The 20,118-nt window shown below is 42.3% G+C and overlaps 1 long non-coding RNA gene across 1 annotated transcript in view; it reads left to right on the forward strand.

The window, feature by feature from the left end:
* Positions 1-1,944: 1,944 nt before the first annotated feature.
* LOC109514489 (uncharacterized) overlaps positions 1,945-20,118 on the forward strand; it is a 20,475-nt gene continuing 2,301 nt past the window's right edge. The window contains exons 1-2 of the long non-coding RNA XR_002167993.1: positions 1,945-2,050; positions 6,106-6,110. This is a non-coding gene — a long non-coding RNA (uncharacterized LOC109514489). The remainder of the gene's footprint in view (positions 2,051-6,105; positions 6,111-20,118) is intronic.

Genomic DNA, 20,118 nt, shown 5'->3' on the forward strand with positions numbered 1-20,118 from the left:
ACCAGGAGCCATTGAAAAGCCTTTGGGACTGGCATAATATGTTGTGATCGCTTTGTTCTGGTCAAAACCAGAGCTGCAGCACATCTTGCATATGACTGGATTTTGTTATTTCAATCTATTGATTATTCGGTTAAAAAACAAACAAAAAAAAAACGGAAAATATTTAGCTCGTAAATGATCCGACCCCAGGAAGACAGGTGATTAAAATTCTGTCATACTTGTGTGAGTTTACTCTCACAGATCTCACAAGTTCCTCCAACGACAACACATTTGTTTTTCATTCAGCGTTTTTCTGAAGCCCTTATTTCCTGAGGCAGCAGGCAGTAACATTTCAATGTATTTAGTTTAGGTTGACATCCTGAAGCCTAAATGAACATTAATTTGATCATAAAACTCACACAAACAACACGTTTAGATAGACAATCCTTTTCGGTCCCAACACGAACAAAATGTCAAGGCAGCTCAATATTTTGATACAGATTTGGCTTTAGATTCATGCTGGGTGTCATCTGTCTCTTTGGGCTGGCGAAGAATTTTTGTGTGAGTGCGTGCAGGTGCTGTATACGTTGTTGCTGTCCCTCTTGAACTGCAACTTGCTCTCTTTCTGCTTATTTATGTTATTTATGGTGCACTTAGTTTGGAATAGAGCATCTGATGAAAATGTGTTGAGAGCGCAAGGGTGCGACACGTGTTTCGCCAGATGTGCATGGGACGAAAGTATATATATATATGTTGTTGTATATACGAAAGTAAACTCCCGCAGCAAGCCTTAGTGCTTTGAAATGATATTTAAAATGGAAGACTTTTTGGTGCGCCCTACAGTGCGGAAAATATGGTATTCGTTTTTTTGTTGCAGCCATGCAGCAGCAATCATGTTTAAGGTGGACATGGCAGTGACACTGGGCCTTTCCGCTTCAGCCTACACGTCACAATCCTGTCCAAAATTGGTACCGGTACTCTTCTCTGTGCTGTGTCAAATTTCAAATACATTTATTTTCACTTTACAGGGACTTTAAGACAACATATGGCCATCCATCATTTTCGTTTTTGGAGTGTTGGGAGACTCTTCAGACTTCAAAAGCAGCTACTTCGTCATGCCGGTCACCCAGTGAAGATAATTCTATGACATTTCATGGATTTAAAAACAAAAAAATCTCAAAATGAAAACAACAACAACAACAACAAAAAAGAAAAAGATCAATCTGAAACCTAGGCAGGCAAGCATAATCAATTTATCATTGCAGGCATGAGCTTTCTTCTTTGCGAGCATAATCAATCAATCAATCAATATCAAAATAACAATAATAACATTAATAACACCTAAACAAAAGGACTAATGCACACATTTCAACATGTATTTAGTTCAGGTTGACATCCTGAAGCCTAAATGAAGGTTAATTTGACATGTTGAAATGTGTGCATAAGTCCTTTTGTTTAGGTGTGACACTCAATTTCAGTTTTTATTGCTTGAACCGCATTTTCAGGCCGAGCTGAGCACGTTTTGGACGTGCATGGCCATTTCGATCACTGCCGTCTGCTGGTCAAGATTTGCCATTGCAACCTTCTGAAAGAAGAACGTACTATTTGCTATTAATCAAATTAATGTTCATTTAGGCTTCAGGATGTCAACCTGAACTAAATACATGTTGAAATGTGTGCATAAGTCCTTTTGTTTCGGTGTGACACTCACTTTCAGTTTTTATTGCTCTCACTGTGGTCCACTATATCAAACGAAGCAGTCAGGTCCACCAAAACAAGATACACATAGAGTAGTCTCCACTATCATTAAAAACCCATAAAAGGGCTGACGCTATCCGCTCCCCCTGCAGAACAACGAGCTCCCCGGACCCGAGTACCCCTACGAGACCACCGGTTGGGATGAGTCCAGTCCCTACGAGCCCTTCCGGAGCAAGCAGGTCCGCCGGAAAATTTGAAGAACGTACGTGCTCAAACTGTCCCTCGGCGGGGGTGCAGGTAGAGGGGTCCTGACACACGCAGATGGGGGTGTTGCTGTCGTCCACTTCGCACACTTTGCCCTTCTTGCACTCGTGTGAAAAAGGAATGGAGTGCGGCGTGAAGTCGGACCAGGATCAGCGCCAAGGCCAACTGGAAGCGCCAAGCTCGTTCCTCCTCCAAAGCAAATAAGCCGCGAGTCAGACGTCAAAATCCAAAATACCCATCATTTCATATTACTAATTGCTTGCATTTGAATTAAATTAATGTTCATTTAGGCTTCAGGATGTCAACCTGAACTAAATAAATGTTGAAATGTGTGCATAACTTTGATTGAATTTCAACCATATGATTTCATACTTGCTACCAATCCTGTAGATTGTGGACGGCAGAAGCAATAGTGTCTCAGATAAAATATGAAACATGCATTCTATTTTATCAATTAACCAAATAGTCATGTAATAATTGGCTCAAGAGTACAGTAATACAGTCACATAAATGAAAATGGATTCAGGCCCAAAATAGTGACTCATATGATGTAAAAATTGCAATTTGGACGCGTGTGCCATTTTCACCAAAAAATCCCAACGAGCAAGACTCCGAAAGATAGATTGATGCAGCTGTAGTTTATCCACCCAATGCATGAAACACTGAGGGGCAATAACGACCAAGTCTTTAGCCGGCGCGCAAACACTCATTCAACGCATTCTGAAGTTGCTGGAATGCGTTTAAAGCGACCATAATAAATAAGTTATTTATCGAGTGGCTTTCAATGTTATTTAAAATATCATTGAAAGCCACTCAACTAAGTGGAAATAATATGACGTAAAGAATACAGAGAATAATTTTGTTAACATATTTATGAAAATAACACTTCTTGTTGGATGGGAGTGATTCAAGTTTGCCCACCAAGTTCCAAAGCACTTTTTTGTGGCAATGAAGTGGACTGATCCAGGGGGGATTTTTTGTTGGTGTTGTGGGGCGAAAGGCCACATTTCCCGTGACTGTCCCAAGAGTAATTTGGGGGGGAAAAAAAATGACATCCCCTACATCGAAGTGAAAAACGACATCTGACATGGCATTTGGAAGTTTTCCCCACAGTACATCACGATTTGTCACGCGTTAAAATCAACAAGTCCAACGTGCACAAAACGTGCTCAGCTCGAAAAAGCAGATGCTAAAATGGAAAGAGCCCACCCAGCTGGAAAGGAACACGCAAAGCCGGGAGCATGCGTGCGTGTGTGTGTGTGTGTGTGTGTGTGTGTGTGTGTGTGTGTGTGTGTGTGTGTGTGTGTGTGTGTGTGTGTGTGTGTCTGTGCGCGAATGCACCCATCAAAAAACTGTATTGAACAGTCAAGCAAACTTAAACGGTGATTCCCTCGGTCGTTTACACATCGAATGATAAGAATTGGGCTCACAAAATTTTCTCAAATGAACATTAATTTGATTTGCCCAGCTAAAATAGAGGGAACATTGCTTGGGACAACGGCTGAAAACTAGTCCCTTGTTTTGGAAAAAAAAAAAAAAAACGCCTTTCGATACACGGTCTTTCAAAAACGACTTACTATAAATGGTTGTTCAAAAAAATCCCTATATATGGATAAAATTCTGACTTTTCATCACAATATCACATTATTTTCCAATATTTTTTTTTCTTCAACTTACAACTCCAAAAACTATGGATTAGCGATACTGGCTTTATTGCAGAGCTGGACAGCTCAGTAATGCTTCCAAGGGGATCCATTTGGAAGCCAAACAAAGAGGCGGGGAGGGGTGTGCACGCTCCGCACGCTCGGCTCGGTGCATCATGATGCAAACGGCACAGGAGAAAGGCAATTTGGACACCCACAGCCAGCTAGCTAGTTGCTCCTTGTCGAGAACGTAATGATTAATATATAATGATTAAGAAGCATTATATCTTTATTTGAAGCATAAGCGTTCGATGGAGGTTGAATTTTCAAAGAAGCATTGAAGGATGATTGATACTGTATACCGCCAATTTAAAAGGCAAAAAGGTCTGTTAAGTCTTACTCATGATGGCTCAGGGTGCATGTTGATGACGGTGGGGTTTTTCTTACGGAACTTCAGTTCACGGTGCATTTGACACCAGGTGCACCACATAAACGCCATGTGCCTGTATTTCATGTTACTTTCAGTACTGTTTCTCAAATGGTGAGTTACAGTACAATAAACTAATGATAAAAGGTTGGGTTCTTTGTGGTCGATGGAGAGACGAGCAAGTGTTGAAATTGCACGAGTGTTCAATAAACAAAACTATCTGATAGCAAATTCAAATATTTCCCGACAATATCACTTCAAAATAACGTTTTATCAATAACAATAACATAAGCTAAGAAGTCGATCAATTAATGATTGCAGGCATAAGCGTTCATCTTTGCAAGCATAATCAATTTATCATTGCAGGCGAAAGAAAATTCAACTGAATCACCAAAAACGTGAGTATTTTTCTGAAATGACGAAATCGCTCAGATTCTTTGGAAATGTTCTGTCTGCAAAAGGCTCCTAAATACTGGGAAAGCGCTGCTCAAATTCATTGTCTTGTATGTCTGGACAAGAAACTAAGGGAAGATTAAGTTCTGTGGAAGTAAGTGTAGAATTTTTTTTTTCCAGTAAGTTTCATTTACTGCCACAAGCAGTGAGCGCGTGTTCTTTCTCGACGGCAACGTAGGCTCCCATCAAATCGCAACGTAGTAAAATGCGATTGTGAAATCGGAAACGCTGAAATTTGGCAAAAAAATAAAAATAAATTACAAAAAATTTAAATGTTATTTAATTATTTTATAGCATAGTTTATTTTCATGGCAATTAATTTATGGCTAGTGTTTATTTGCTTACAATATCATTCTTATTTATTACAGATGAGAATTTGAAATTTTTGATTGAGATTTTAGCTAGCATCATGGAAGTTCACATTTGATTTGCTTTTGCGGGATTTCTCTCTGTGGACATGCAACCACTTATCCTTTCCACTCTGGGCACAGCATGTTGGCTACTTCATAGATAAATGATGGCCTGACAAACAGCCAAGTGAAATTATTCTGCAAATCATTTCATATTTATCTATTTTAAACTTCCCCTATAAATGGGCTCATCACCTATATGAGGGACCAAGTGGTTCGAGTGCAATGTAAGATGGAGGGCAGCAGTAGTTTTTTAATTTTCTCCACAGAGTTGTTATATAATGACGAACAAATCCACAAGTTTGAAAAGTATGTGTCACGCTTAACCGTTGGACTGCTCTCGCAGCCTAAGAAAGAGCACACGACGCTTGCTGTGATGATCTTGTGATTCGTTCCCGTTGCTCATGCGCAAAGAAATGTTGTGACGAAGCAAGATTGGATGACTTGCTTAAGCCAAGTCGTCTATCACTGACTGCAGAAAAAGCGGTTTTCTCTCAGTGATAATTTTACAGTTTACCGGCAGAGAGTCCCAGGGACTCGCTGATCAGAAAAGTATGAGGCCCATTATGCATTGAGAGAGTCCCAAATTTCGAATTCAATTGCATATGATAATAAAACAAACACCAACATATACATACAATGATAAACATGTATTCATACGTAGGCTGCGGTACTAATGGTCGTGAGAAAAAAATGACGCGATTATTTGTTCAAGAAGGCAACTGGGTCTTTGTGGAGTCCGCAGTGTTTGTGACCTCAAGATGAAACACACTTGGGTACTGCAGCAGGACAATGATCCCTAATACACCAGCAAGTTGGCTTTTAACAAAAAAAAAAAAAAAAAAAAAAAAGAAAACAAAAAAGGTGAGTTGTAGGTTTTGGAGAAGGTAAGCCAGACTTTCCCAATTGCGTGCATGCGTGCCACTCGCTTGTGCTCTCGCGTGTGCGTTTGCATAGAGTACGTGGCCATGTACACGTATGAGAGCAGCGAGCAGTGCGACCTGAGCTTCCAGCAAGGAGACATCGTGTCAAACTCAAGACCCGGGGCCAGATCTGGCCCACCACGTCATTTTATGTGGCCCATGAAAGCAAATCATGTGTGTCAACTTGCATGATCCTTGCTAAAATCTGGACCGAAATGAACTAAATACATGTTGAAATGTGTGCATAAGTCCTTTTGTTTAGGTGTGACACTCGATTTCAGTTTTTATTGATTTAAACGCATTTTTAGGCTGAGTTGAGCATGTTTTCTCAATGGCAAAATAAAGGTTGGGAAACACTGCAGCCTGCCTTTTTGAAGCGTAGCCATGTGCTAGTTGACATTTGTTGTGGCAACTGTCTGAGGAAGCAGATGCAAGAATTTCCCGCCACATAATCAACAAGATTTGAATCTACATAACTGGCAAAACAAGACAGGGGTTTTTTTTTGGTTTTGTTTTTCTACAAGAGACAGGACTTCCCTGACACATTTTTAGGAGCATGGATGGATGAAAAAGCCAAACAGGGAACAGAGAGCGATCAAAAAGCTCCGGTCCAGTCCACGATGGTCTAGTCGACTTTGTTCTTTTATCCCAGCTGGCTTCGGGCTGTAGAGTTGAGGAATCCAGTTGATGGCGATCGTCGGTTTTGGGAGCAGCGCAAAAGACAAGTTGGAATAGGAATCTTAAATTAGCACGTAAGGCTTTCTCCAGTCTCACTGCAGACGGTGGCAGACAGACAGCTGCCACACATATCGCATAAAGCGGAGCAAAAAAAGTTGAAGAAGCTTGCACGTATTTGTGCATGCCCTCTCTTGCCCCAGCTGACGAGCCCAGTTAGCCGTGGCTCCAAGCGACACTCATCATCCGCGGATGGACAGTGTCAGACATCTGGAGTGTTGCACGAATCTAATTTTAAAGTAGTTTTCCTTGGTTCAAAACACGAAAAACTTCTTAACAAGCACTATTTAAGTCACTTCGGGGAGTCATGAGAAGTGCAGCCATACTACAAATTCATTTGGAGACAGAATTTTCAGAACATAAATGGCTCTGCTATTGAGCCAATGTTTTTAAAATTGAAAAGGCCCTCACATGCACACGCACAGTCAACAAACCGCGCCGAAATAGGGGCAGAGGAATGCCAAAAAAGAGACGTGGGACTGATCCGGGGGGGGGTGCCTTCACACAAGTGGGCTGCCATTCAGGCTCTGATTTGCATTAGAATAGAGTGCACAGGATGACTGATTGGCTTGCCGAGAATGCTGCCGGCTTGGGAACACCCAGTTCCCCAACAACGTATTACAAAGCTTTGGATCCCGTCTTCAAATGTGTTTAAAGCAATAGCAAATTTCTGGGTGTTTTTGATATATGGCTTCCGCTTTACAGTGCAGAATTTTAACTTGCACTTTTGGATTAGGTGGCGAACTGTGTGCACATAAAAGGAAGATTAATCATTGAATGTCGAGTATTTGCACGTTTCCGCATGCAAGATTAATCAGGACGCGGTCGCACCTGAGCATTTATTTGGTGTCCTTATCCATCTTGAGGTCGATGTACTGGTACGGTGTTTGTCTTCACCAGTAAGACAATTCAGTGCATTCGTAGTGTGCATAAGTCCTTTTGTTTAGGTGTGACAGATTGAAACTTCTTCCGCCGGTCGTACAGACTCCGTGGAGGATTTGAATGACATGCTGAGATGTTTTTTTATTGTTGATAAGTACACTGTAACGTCACACTCTAAATTGCCCTGCAATTAGCTGGCAACCAGTTCAGGGTGTACCGCGCCTACTGCCCCTGAGAACCGAATTAAATGTATGAAAACTCACTGCATAATTATATTATTAATATTTTTATGAGAATTTGTACATTAGCTTTATGAAACAGTTAGTTACTCAGCATCGATTGCAGAAGGTGTTTCATTTTCAGATCGGGCCTTTTTTATCATGCCCGTAGATTTGGGAAGAGAATGCTATGACAGTTGTCATAAAAGTCACTCGCGATTTCTTCGATCATCATTTGACAATCAAAAGGCACCTCACCAATATCATACATTTTTATATAACTGTCTTTTTTCTTTTCTTCCTTTGTATTTTTTAATCTAACAAGCCCTGTGTTCATATTAAGGCAATGTTTGAAGTACCGGTAATATTGTCACATTTTTAATGGTCTTACAATTGGTTTGCTGACTGGAGCAAGAGTGTTAATTTTCTTATGTACTTAATTATTTACTTTTTGCTGGGACAGAAAAATCTTTCCCTGAAGGTTGTGAACGTTGCGATTTGGAGTGAAGACATGTGGAAGAGAAAGAAGGAGGCCTATCACTAGAGGGAAACACAGACCATCACATGATTCATGACAACATTTTGAGAACCTGCTCAGCTCGGCCTGAAAATATCGGGGAACCTTGCGTGAATACTTTGAATCAAACTTAATTGACTGCTGCAGGCGAGAAGGGATATTGACTTCTATGCAAAGTCATTTCTCAACTTGTCTTCCATGCCATGTCATGCCTGTTGAGTGTTGATTTACTTCAAATCAAGAGTTCCTTTTATACAAGTGGTAAGGTAAGATTCTGCTTGGCGAAGGCAGACAATTTTTGGTCTGCTCCTGCTTCTCCACCCCCACTCCTCTGCTTGCTGACTAGGTCAAATGTGCTTCACATATCCCCACATACGCGTTATTTACCGCTCTAGCTATCTCTTTATCAGCTAAATGACTAAATCATTTATAAGAACGGAAATAAAAATAATGAACAAGTAAACATTAAATCATATGCAAAAACTGAAATTGAGTGTCACACCTCAACAAAAGGACTAACGCACACATTTCAACATGTATTTAGTTCAGGTTGACATCCTGAAGCCTAAATGAACATTAATTTATCGGTCTGTGTCTCCCTCTAGTGACCAAAAACCGATATTGTCTCCTAGTTGTCTGTCAAACGTTGCCTCGGCAACGCGCAGAATCTATCCATCCATTCATTTTCTGAAGCCTCCACCGTTCTCATGTATACTGTCATGCAAGGCTAGAAGACAATATCAGCTTTTGGTCACTAGAGGGAGACACAGACCATCAATCAGCCTGCCATGCATGTTTTTGGCAGTTTCACCAGTAGATGTCGCTCTTAGCCTATGAACCTTGCAAGCAAGGGCTGAAAAACCTCGCCGTGTCATGTGACACTTGAGTGTCACTCTGCTGGCATAGTTCATCGGCAGTAAGTTGAGGAGCTTCATTCTCCCCTTGCCGTTTTTAATTTTTTTGTAGGGCCCAATCTACTACTCAGTGGCAAATTTTGGTAGCGTGTCGTTTCCGTGGCGTCATTTTACCTTCCCCTAGAGGTCATTGGATGGATTGCAGCTTTTGGGTCAATTTGATCATACAACTCATTCCTATGAAAAAATGCTGTGTTTAGCTCTGGTGCCCCCTATGGGCAGACAGCTAAACATTCTCTGAGTACGACTATTATTCAGTGACAGTGGTAACTACAGTGAACAGCTTACCAGGTTATCAGGTTAGAGGTGATCATTATTTGTGCATGATATTTCGTTCCTCCGGTGTTTTCTCCCAGTTCAACACTAATCGTTTCCACTGTCAGAACTTGAGAACTCTGCAATTTGTGCCAACTGGATTAAAGTTATGGCTGAATACTCAATCACTCGCCAGTGCCGCAGTGTGGCTCTCTCGACGTGGCTCGATAAATTGGATAAGTGCATGCTCTCCCCATGCCTGCGGGGGTTTTCTCCAGGTACTCCGGTTTCCTCCCATACTCCAAAAACATGCACGGGAGGTTGATTGAATGCTCTAAATCGCCCCTTGGTGTGAATGTGAAGGTGAATGGACAAGGCGCAGAGGCCAAGAGCCATCCTGACATGAAGCTGCCGAATTGTGCAAAGCAGACAGCAAAATGGGATTAAAACCCTCAAGGATTCATCAGCGATTGCTGTTCTCGTCCAAAGATTCCCAACCCGCACAGTAACCTAATTTCGGGAATTAGTTTTCAAGCATGCACGTCGGACACGACACGTGACGTACCACTGTCGCTTTCGAAGCAAAAAAAGGCCCAAAGTGACGGGATTTGCAAGCAAGGCCTGAAAAACCTCGCCGTGTCGCTCCCGTTGTCTGTCAAACGTTGCCTCTGCAACTAAAATGGAGAAAAGAGGATACACACCCAGTTCTGTGTTACACAGAACGTCTCAGACCTTTGCGATGATGGGAAGATGGAAGAGAGTGATGCTTTTCTTACAGGTCACAGAGCACGCAGGATCAAAAGGACTTATGCACACATTTCAACATGTATTTAGTTCAGGTTGACATCCTGAAGCATAAATGAACATTAATTTGATCAGCCATCACCGGACAAGTGGCTCCTCCCTCCAAGCAGCCAAGCGCACCACCATCAAGAAGTACGGCCAACGCTTCCTCAAACTTAATCTGGGTCTGCGCAGCTGCTTCCCCTTCGTCTTCACCATTATAGCCTATTCATTACAAGGGTGGGTTGCAACACATTCCTCTTGCCCAAATTACCCCTTGACAACATATTCACAATGGTGCAGTTGCGTTTCATTGCCCAAAATCTCTTATTTTAAGTTTGGTCATGTGGAAATGATGTGTTCGCAAATTGGCCATTTCCCGGCTCTGATCAACTCCTTTGTTTGTTTAGTTCAATTGCTGAAAACGGGGAGATGGTGATAGCATCTTTCCTGCCTTCTGCAGATTGTCAATTTCAGTTTTTAGGCCCGTGGAGAACAAGCCCCTTTTGTGTTGCCAGCTCGGCCTGACTATGCATTTTTCACCGGTTCAGTGTGCGGGGCTCTCAGGGCGTGGTTGAACCGCACCGCTCACCACACACGGCACACGCTCGATTGGCCTCAGCCAAGAGCACATTGACCGCTATGTGGTCCCGGAACACCATCGCGGAGCGTGGCCGGTGGAGAGGCGTCCAAGGTCGGATGAATGGAGCGCGGAGTGCGCTCCTCTTCTTCTCAATGGCTGGAGGTACCAGGGGTGAAGAGCGGGCCGGCGCGGGGGGCTGAGAGCGGCCGGGAGGGAGGCCTCTCGGCCGGATTAAAAAGTGTGCGGCGCAGCCCTAAAAACTTAAAGAGTTTGCACCGCCGGAGGGGGACGGCGACGAGGCGGTGCATGGCCGGCAGAGAGGCGTCTCGGTCGGATGAATGAAGCGTGGGGCGCGGCGGGGGACACCCTGAACCGGTTGCCAGCCAATCGCAGGGCACACAGAGACGAACAACCATCTGCGCTCACATTCACCCCGAGGGACAATTTTGAGTGTTCAATACTGTAGTTTCTTTAGGCTGAGTCTCAATTTGATCTCCCTGCATCTTGAACTAAATACATGTTGAAATGTGTGCATTCGTCCTTTTGTTTAGGTGTGAAACTCAACTTCAGTTTTTACTGCTTTAAATGCATTTTCAGGCCGAGCTGAGCACGTTTTCTGAGTTTGAATGTTTCTTCATAGGAATGAGTACGTTGTAACGAGAATTGACTGTACTTAAATGTCAGAGAACTTTCTATTTAACGCTTTTTCAAGAGGTTGGAACGAATGAGAAAAAACGCCTTACTATACATGGTCGTTATTTTCGGCTAAAAACGCCTTACTATACATGGTCGTTATTTTCATCTAAAAACGCCTTACTATACATGGTGGTTTTTTTCATCTAATAACGCCTGACTATACATGGTGTTTTTTTTCGTCTAAAAACGCCTTACGATACATGGTCGTATGAAACAACTCGCACACATATTAAGGTGCTGGAAGAGGGTGCTGATCACGTCCCTCATGGGCCTCCTTTGTGGGTACACAAGCAGTACAGGGACATCATGGGCCCCCTTTGTGGGTACGCAATCAGTCCTGGGAACAGGACCCTATGATACGGGCTGATCCGTCCTCATGATAAGGAATGTTAGCGTCACTCGGCAGTCTGTGGTTGAAAAGTTCATTTTCACAAAGGCGTTCTATTACAGTCCACCCATTCCAAATCTTTCTAAATAAAACACTTTTGCCTCCAAAACAAAAATGTATACAACAATTTGTGCCGAAATGTGTAAGGAATTTTTATCATTATTTTATTTGGACACAGGTGCCATACTCAAAAATCCGTTCAATCTACTTGAAATAAACGTCTCCAGCGTTTGGGTGACCACGCGAGGACGCGCACAATAAAAGTCCGTCACTGCCCTCTTTTGGTAATATATTGTCAATGCGCTGAATGAGTGACTGTGTAACTGTGTGAGTGGCGGTTTGCTACCTCATTAGAACGTTTTAGTAATTATACCAGACGGGACCGGCAGGCTGGTGGCGTTGTGGACTGTCGCTCAGTACAAGGTGCATAGACATCCAACTTCTCAATTTTTAAAAAATGGTCACATAAATAAAAACATGTCTGTCATGGGAAGGATCGGCTCGATACTGGCCAGGGACACTTTGCTTGATTCCCACACGATGCTCAGTGAGCTGAAGTTGTCAAATTTCCACTCTCTTTCTCGCCAATCTGCGGAGTTGCACTCCTTTTCATGGTGATTCATAATTTAAGAGTGCCAACCCAACAGGCCCAGATGCTGTGTTGTTTTTTTTTTTTTTTTTTACGTTTCCCTTTAAATTCAGAAAATTTTTTTTTTTTTTTTTTTTTACGTTTCCCTTCAAATTCAGTAGATTTTACTGTGAAATATTTCTGTCGAAGTCACGTGGCATTGAGCTCATTCGATCTTCTAGGTCAAGTTGAATGTTCATTTAGGCTTCAGGATGTCAACCTGAACTAAAATCATGTTGAAATGTGTGTATTCGTCCGTTTGTTTTTGTGTGACACTCAATTTCAGTTTTTATTGCTTTAAACACATTTTCAGGCCGAGCAACAATTCTGCTCTGACAGAGGAACAAGGAGCTTTTACAGGAAACAAATTTTTCAATCATTATTTAGTCGGTGTAAGACGTCAGTTGAAAGTTCAATAAATATACACACATATATTATTAGTTTTTATGGGTGACAGTTTGGACCAAGCACAAATGAATTCCTTTTACATTATTTTTTTATGGGATATTGCGTGCCTTTTGTGGTTCCCAAAGCAGTCGTTTCAACAACAGCTGAATCAAGCGTAATCGGTGGCTTCTTTATACGCTTTCAGTCCTCATCTTGATCATTTGCTCAACGACCATGTATAGTAAGGAGTTTTTGGCCGAAAAAAACAACCATGTATACTATGTCGTTTTTGGCCGAAAAAAACGACCATGTATGGAGTTTGCATGTTCTCCCCGTGCATGTGTTGATTTTTTTATTGTGCGTTATTTGCTTCCTCCCGAAAGCAAATAACGCACAATAAACAATTCAATTGCCATGCGTTTGCTATGGACATGGATAGGCAGCATTTGGGTGTATCCCGTCTACTGCCCAAAGAGGGCTGGGATAGGCTTGAGCATGCCTGCGACCCTCGTGAGGATAAACGGACCAGATTATTGGACTCGGGGGGCCGGGGCGCGCCGGGGCGTGCCAAGGTGCGCCGCTGCGGCCGCCTTCGTTTTTTTCATGACTCAAACCAACATGAATTTGTATGTTCGACGATAGCTTCAACTCTAGTAATTACATTTCATAATATTCACCTTACTACCACTCACAACCAGGTCAAGCATCTCCAAACTTTTAATTTTGTCATCCGCTAGAACACCTCACCTCATCCAAATATCGATGTACACCATCAATTTAACCATCTTTGAGGGGAAACAAATGAGGAAAAACAAGTTCCCATATGTGTACAAAAAAATACATAAACATAGTCCAGAAACACACGCCTGCAATACAGTAAGACAACTTTTTAAAACCTGCTCAGCTCGGCCTGAAAATGCGTTTAAAGCAATAAAAACTGAAATTGAGTGTCACAGCTAAACAAAAGGACTTCTGCACACATCACTGATTTATACACACACACACACACACACACACAGTCTCAATGAAATTTGTAACAATACGATCCCACTTATATAATTTATCATACAACTCATTCCTTAGAAGAAACATTCACATTCAGAAAACCACTCATTTTCAGTTTTTATTGCTTTAAACGCATTTTCAGGCCGAGCTGAGCACGTTAAAATTGATGGATGGATGGATAAATTGATTGCTTGAGTGCAGGCCATGTGAAAGAGTTGCTGTATTAGGGATCGCTTCATATGTGAGGTTGAAAAACCTCTGATTGTCTTTCTCATGGGTCTCCAAGGTGCTGTTTCCCAACACCACTCGCAGCTGTATGAGGGCCGTGCTGGAGTATCTTTACACGGGCCGCTTAGTCATGTAATAATTGGCTCAAGAGTACAGTAATACAGTCACATAAATGAAAATTGAGTCAGGCCTGGGATACAATATCGGTTTTCGAAGCTTTTGGGAATGTTGTGCAATTCCATTCATGGGAAAAGCGTCACAGTTTCGAACTTCGAACGGTCAGCGACCTCTCTCAAGCCTCGCAGTCCTTTGTCAGGCGGCACAGACATTTCAATTTTTAAGGAGCAAGAACAAAAAAAAAAATCTTATGTGTCCTCTGGAAGAATAACTGGCGATCCGCCGCGACAATCCGGGTATCCTTTTCCAAAGATACGAAAATCTTCCGAATTGTTATGACACTGCCTTCTCTGCATGTCAGCCATGGATCCCCCCGGTTGCCCTCTCATTTATTTCTCATTGGGAAAATAAGACATGGGTGAGTCCAACCTAAAGGGTGAGGGCTGTTGAAGACACACTGAACTTATTTGTTGGACCCCTTTTTACCTTCAGAACTGCCTCAATTCTTCGTGGCATAGATTCAAAAATGTGCTGAATGTTTTGTTACTGCTCTAATTTTGGATAGAATATTTTTTATCATGGAACACACTAAATTGTCCCGAAGTGTGAGTGTGAGCGACGGTGGTTGTTTGGCTGAAGCTGGTGACCTTTGGGTCTGGCTCGTCACGTGCCGACGTCGAACCGGACTGTCGAGTTGCCGTCTGCATCATGCTGTCATGGATGATTGCCATTTTAGTCTCTTCGCAAGACTGATAAAGAACTCTACGGCTGCTATTGTGAGAGAAATGATGGTCATATACAGCCAGCGGGCCCGTCAGTGGACGTACAGTATGTGGGACATACAGTCAGTGGACGTACTAAAAAACTGCTTTTACAGACTTCAAAATGTAATGAAAGTAGAGCAATAAAAACTGAAATTGAGTGTCACACATAAACAAAAGGACTCATGCACACATTTCAACATGTATTCAGTTTTTATTGCTTTGAACGCATTTTCAGGCCGAGCTGAGCACGTTTTCTGAGTTTGAATGTTTCTTCATAGGAATGAGTTGTATGATCAAATTAACGCGAAAACTCTGCCACTTTGTTTCCCCAAGGAATCTGGGTCCCGCTTTGAGCCGAACTCTCTACCAGCTATATTGCGCCAAAGGAGCGCTCCCGTAAAGAGACACTATTACCTGTTTATATGAAGGAAAGAAAGCATCTGGGGAGGAAATGGCAATGAGAACAAGATAACGCAAGCTGAGGGAAGATAGACGGGTGTGGCAGATGGAAGGAAACTAGGGGACGAGTTAAAAGTCGCGGTCCTGGAACACCATCAGAGAGGTGACTGTCAATTGTTTTACTTCCAATCGCCAAAAAGGCTTCCTCAGTACAATTTGCAAGCTTCTGCTTGCGAAAAAGTTTGGTTGGCAGTAAAAGTCGTGCATTATTCTCTCACATAAGTTTCGACAGCTAGTATTAACAAATGCAGCGGTGCCTTGAGATATGAGTTGAATTTGTTTTGTGACTGGTTCTCCGATCGTCACCGAAAGTTGGTTTGGGTTTAAAACAGCGCACGACATGTCGCTGAGCAGGAGCATCGAATTCAAGCACTTTGAGGAGCGCGACAGCAAGCAGCATCGGATGCCGAGGGCTGCGGGCTTCCACGCCGCCGGCGCAGGGTCCTCCCGGGGCGCGGGACTGATGGAACACGGAAAGTGATAGCGGCTTGTTTGACGGTAAATTGATGGTGTATATCGATATTTGGATGAGGTGAGGTGTTCTAGCGGATGACAAAATTAAAAGTTTGTCTGTTTTGGCTTCTGCAATGTCAAGCACTGTGTGCGCTTCCATTACACTGGTTTTAAAAGAAATAAGGGGAGCCACTACGACTGTCCGAGAGTTTTTTGTGTTTGTGTGTGTGTGTGTGTGTGTGTGTGTGTGTGTGTGTGTGTGTGTGTGTGTGTGTGTGTGTGTGTGTGTGTGTGTGTGTGTGTGTATGTGTGTCTGTCTGTGCAACGTCTGTGAACAACCCATGCTAAACATAGTTCCTTCCTCCCTGACATTAGACAGCAAATGTAACTTCAATATATCCTTCAATCAATTAATTTCTTTTTACCTTCAATCAATGACTACTTTTCCATTTGGCCAGGCTTTGGCTTCCATCTTGCAATGTAGCTCTGTTGTTTTTCGCCACATTCTTTGTTAACCGATTGGAATTTGACCTTAACCTAAAACGGTATCATGTTGCTGATAGTCAGCAAGTCCCCCCTCACAAAAACAAAAATAAAGAAATAAACAAAACAGTAGCTGGACCCATAGCTGCTTCGTTTCCGTGTGCGCCGACCCCATTCTAGATACAAATTACCTTGTGTACCAAAACATTGGTTCAAACCATAGGTTGTATAATGTTTTAATATTTCCACTACACCGGATACAAGTGGCCGAAATAAGTTTCCTCCGCAGGGTGTCCAGACTCTCCCTTAGAGATAAGGTGAGAAGCTCGGTCACTCGGGTTGGGCTCAGAGTCTTCATCTTCAGCATGTTTAGAGCCACTTTTGTAAGTGTCCCCGCCCCCGTCCCGGCCACGCCCCATCCCGGCCACGCCCCCTAAGTTAATTTAGGCTTCAGGATGTAAACCTGAACTAAATACTTGTTGAAATGTGTGCATACGTACTTTTGTTTAGGTGTGACACTCAATTTCAGTTTTTATTGCTCTAAGTGCATTTTTAGGCCGAGCTGAGCACGTTTTCTGAGTTTGAATGTTCCTTCACAGGAATGAGTTGTATGATCAAATTAATGTTCATTTAGGCTTCAGGATGTCAACCTGAACTAAATACATGTTGAAATGTGTGCATAAGTCCTTTTGTTTAGGATCAACATTACAACATAGCCATGCAAAATAAATGCCTAGCAGGCGTTTTTATTGCTTTAAATGCATATTTAGGCCGAGTTGAGCATGTTTTCTGAGTTTGAATGTTTCTTCACAGGAATGAGTTGTGGGGATCATCCAATATGCGAAAACAAAGCTTACCAGAAGAGTGCAGGCGAACGTTTTTGCAAATTGTACTGAGGAAGCCTTTTTGGCGATTGGAAGTAAAACAATTGACAGTCAAAAAATACCACTGTACATGCAAAACTCCAAGATTGTGAGTCCCAAATCAAAGATGTTGATCCGATTTTGGGGCTACCATCTTGGAATTTTGCCTGGCCGATGGTATTTTTGAAAAGACTGGGATTTAGAGCTAAGGCATAAAAGAGACAAGACGTTAGTTAGGAGCTCACGGAGGTCGTTTACGGCTCTTTGGGCGGTTCTTGGTCGCCGAAAAATATTTCTTGTCCAAATGATAGTACTGTCAACTTATTTGAAAGTCAGTCCCTGAGTGTCACACCAAAACAAATGGACTTATGCACACATTTTAACATGTATTTAGCTCAGGTTGACATCCTGAAGCATAAATGAACATTAATTTGATCATACAGCCCCTGGAAGAGGAAGGGAGAGCTGAACTTAATGAGAAGTGCCTGGTGGGTGATCCACAACCGGGGCATGGTTGGGTGCGTAAGTGCTGCACAAGTAAGGAAGAGCGAGGACCAAACAGGGATGAGATACACTAAATTGTACATATTTGGTTTCTAGGAAAAGCTGAGGTTGGGGTGGGGCTAGGAGCAAGTCTCATGTGTGTTTGGATTAAGATCAGCTGCTCATCAATCTCCGTGTCCTTGCCCATTTCACTCATTCAGTTGTATAATAATAATAAGAAGAAGGCCAATAATCTTGCTTCAAAATACCCCTTTTATTTTATACAGGTATATAATATCCCTTGCAACATTTGGACAGAAAAACCAGGTTGAAATGTCTACGAAAAATAGGCATTCAAAAAGTAGGTCATGAACGTTTGAGATGGCGGCGAAAAAAACTCACCAAGATCTACTAATTACGACTTTTAAGAAATGGGAATGCCAGTCTAATTTTTCGGATGAATCGTCCAAAGGGCGGATCACTAAACTCACCTGTGATGTATGCACAGAACACGAGAGCGAGATACGACCCGAGGCACGATTACGAGGTAAATTGGTCATTAGATCTATAAGGTAATAGCTCTGAAAAATATGATGAAACAGTATTGGTTATTCTATAATTTACGTGGCAGGTTAATGGAACACTCTAAATTGTCCCTAGGTGCGAGTGAGAGCACGAATGGTTGTTCATCTATGTGTGCAAACTGAGTGTAGTCATGTCACCCGCGTCAAGTTATAAATAGTTCAAGAACAAATAGTCATGTAATAATTGGCTCAAGAGTACAGTAATACAGTCACATAAATGAAAATGGATTCAGGCCGAGGATACAATATCGGTTTTGGTCACTAGAGAGAGACTGGGAGCAGATACATATCGTTCAATTAGCGCACGCGCGCTTCATCAGACAGTGTACTTGATGCATGCAAGAAAACATGCAGATTGGCCTTACGTTTAACGTAACTGGTTCCGTGAGCCTGTTTGTAACCTGAAACCTTCATAAATTTAGGTAATATTGACCATCAAAATCAATGGAAATGTCATGTCCGTTCCAGCCCCTAACAATATCGTTTTTTTAGTGGTAAATGTTTGATGTTTTCGTCATGTTATTAGATAAAATTAGATTCTCAACTGCTCCAGATGATGTTGCATGCAGTATTGTTTTCTTTTTGTCACCGCCCCTCACCTAAACCCCCTCCCTGTGAAGCTGCAAGGGCCGTCCTAATCGCATGCTAATTGCATCTGACTTGTGGCCACACTGCAAAGATTAATTTACTGGTAATCATTAATACAGGTAAGTATTGATGTGGCTTGACCTCCTCGGAGCCAAAAGTCTGTCGGAAAAGCGCCAGGTTTGGCCGTTGGGATTTGTATGTGTGGTCAGACCAATAGTATAGATTGGTGAAAAAAATATGACATTTACCAGATTGTGACCTCTGAGGTTTCGGCCTAATGATAGCCATGCGTCCGTGACAAATAAACAGCTAGAAGCAAGAACATCCCAATTTCCTATAAATGTACATTGTCGTATGTTAAGCTCATCAAAACGTTGCTTTTTACTTGAATTGAGTAGTCTTGTTCCTCCTGGTATTGATCTTCTCCTTTTTTATATGGTATTTTCGCTCTCCTTTAGCACATGTGAACATGATGACCTCCTCTTTCGTAGCATCACTGTGTCAAACCTCATCTGCCTGTTCCTTTTTTTATTCTCAACATACTCAGCTTCCATTTTCACCTTACGTATCCCCATCAACATTTTCACTTGCATACATGGATAGTCATACATATAAACGTACATAGATACATACATACATGGCTGGTCTGCCACATTTTTGGCTTTGAGAATCCTGCTAATTTTCGCAACCAGCTCTAATGTCACAGAGAAATAGGTTTACTGACTGTTCATATGATAATACATATTATGAATCTTGACTCATCTCAGAGGGATGCTCCTGCAGAGATCTGCGTTACTCTTCGGCGACATGGTCACATACAACCATAATTGTATTTTATATATACACTCACTGGCCACTTTATTAGGTATACCTGTCCAACTGCTTGTTCACAATTTTTTCTCATCAGCCAATCACATGGCGGCAACTCAGTGCATTTAGGCATGTAGACATGGTCAAGACAATCTCCTGCAGTTCAAACCGAGCATCAGTATGGGGAAGAAAGGTGATTTGAGTGGCTTTGTACGTGGCATGGTTGTTGGTGCCAGAAGGGCTGGTCTGAGTATTTCAGAAACTGCTGATCTACTGGGATTTTCACGCACAACCATCTCTAGGGTTTACAGAGAATGGTCCGAAAAAGAAAAAATATCCAGTGAGCGGCAGTTCTGTGGGCAGAAATGCCTTGTTGATGCCAGAGGTCAGAGGAGAATGGCCAGACTGGTTCGAGCTGATAGAAAGGCAACAGTGACGCAAATAACCACCCATTACAACCAAGGTAGGCAGAAGAGCATCTCTGAACGCACAGTATGT

Source organism: Hippocampus comes, unplaced genomic scaffold (genome assembly GCF_001891065.2).
Source record: "Hippocampus comes isolate QL1 unplaced genomic scaffold, H_comes_QL1_v1.1 scaffold216, whole genome shotgun sequence".
Lineage (NCBI taxonomy): Eukaryota > Metazoa > Chordata > Actinopteri > Syngnathiformes > Syngnathidae > Hippocampus > Hippocampus comes.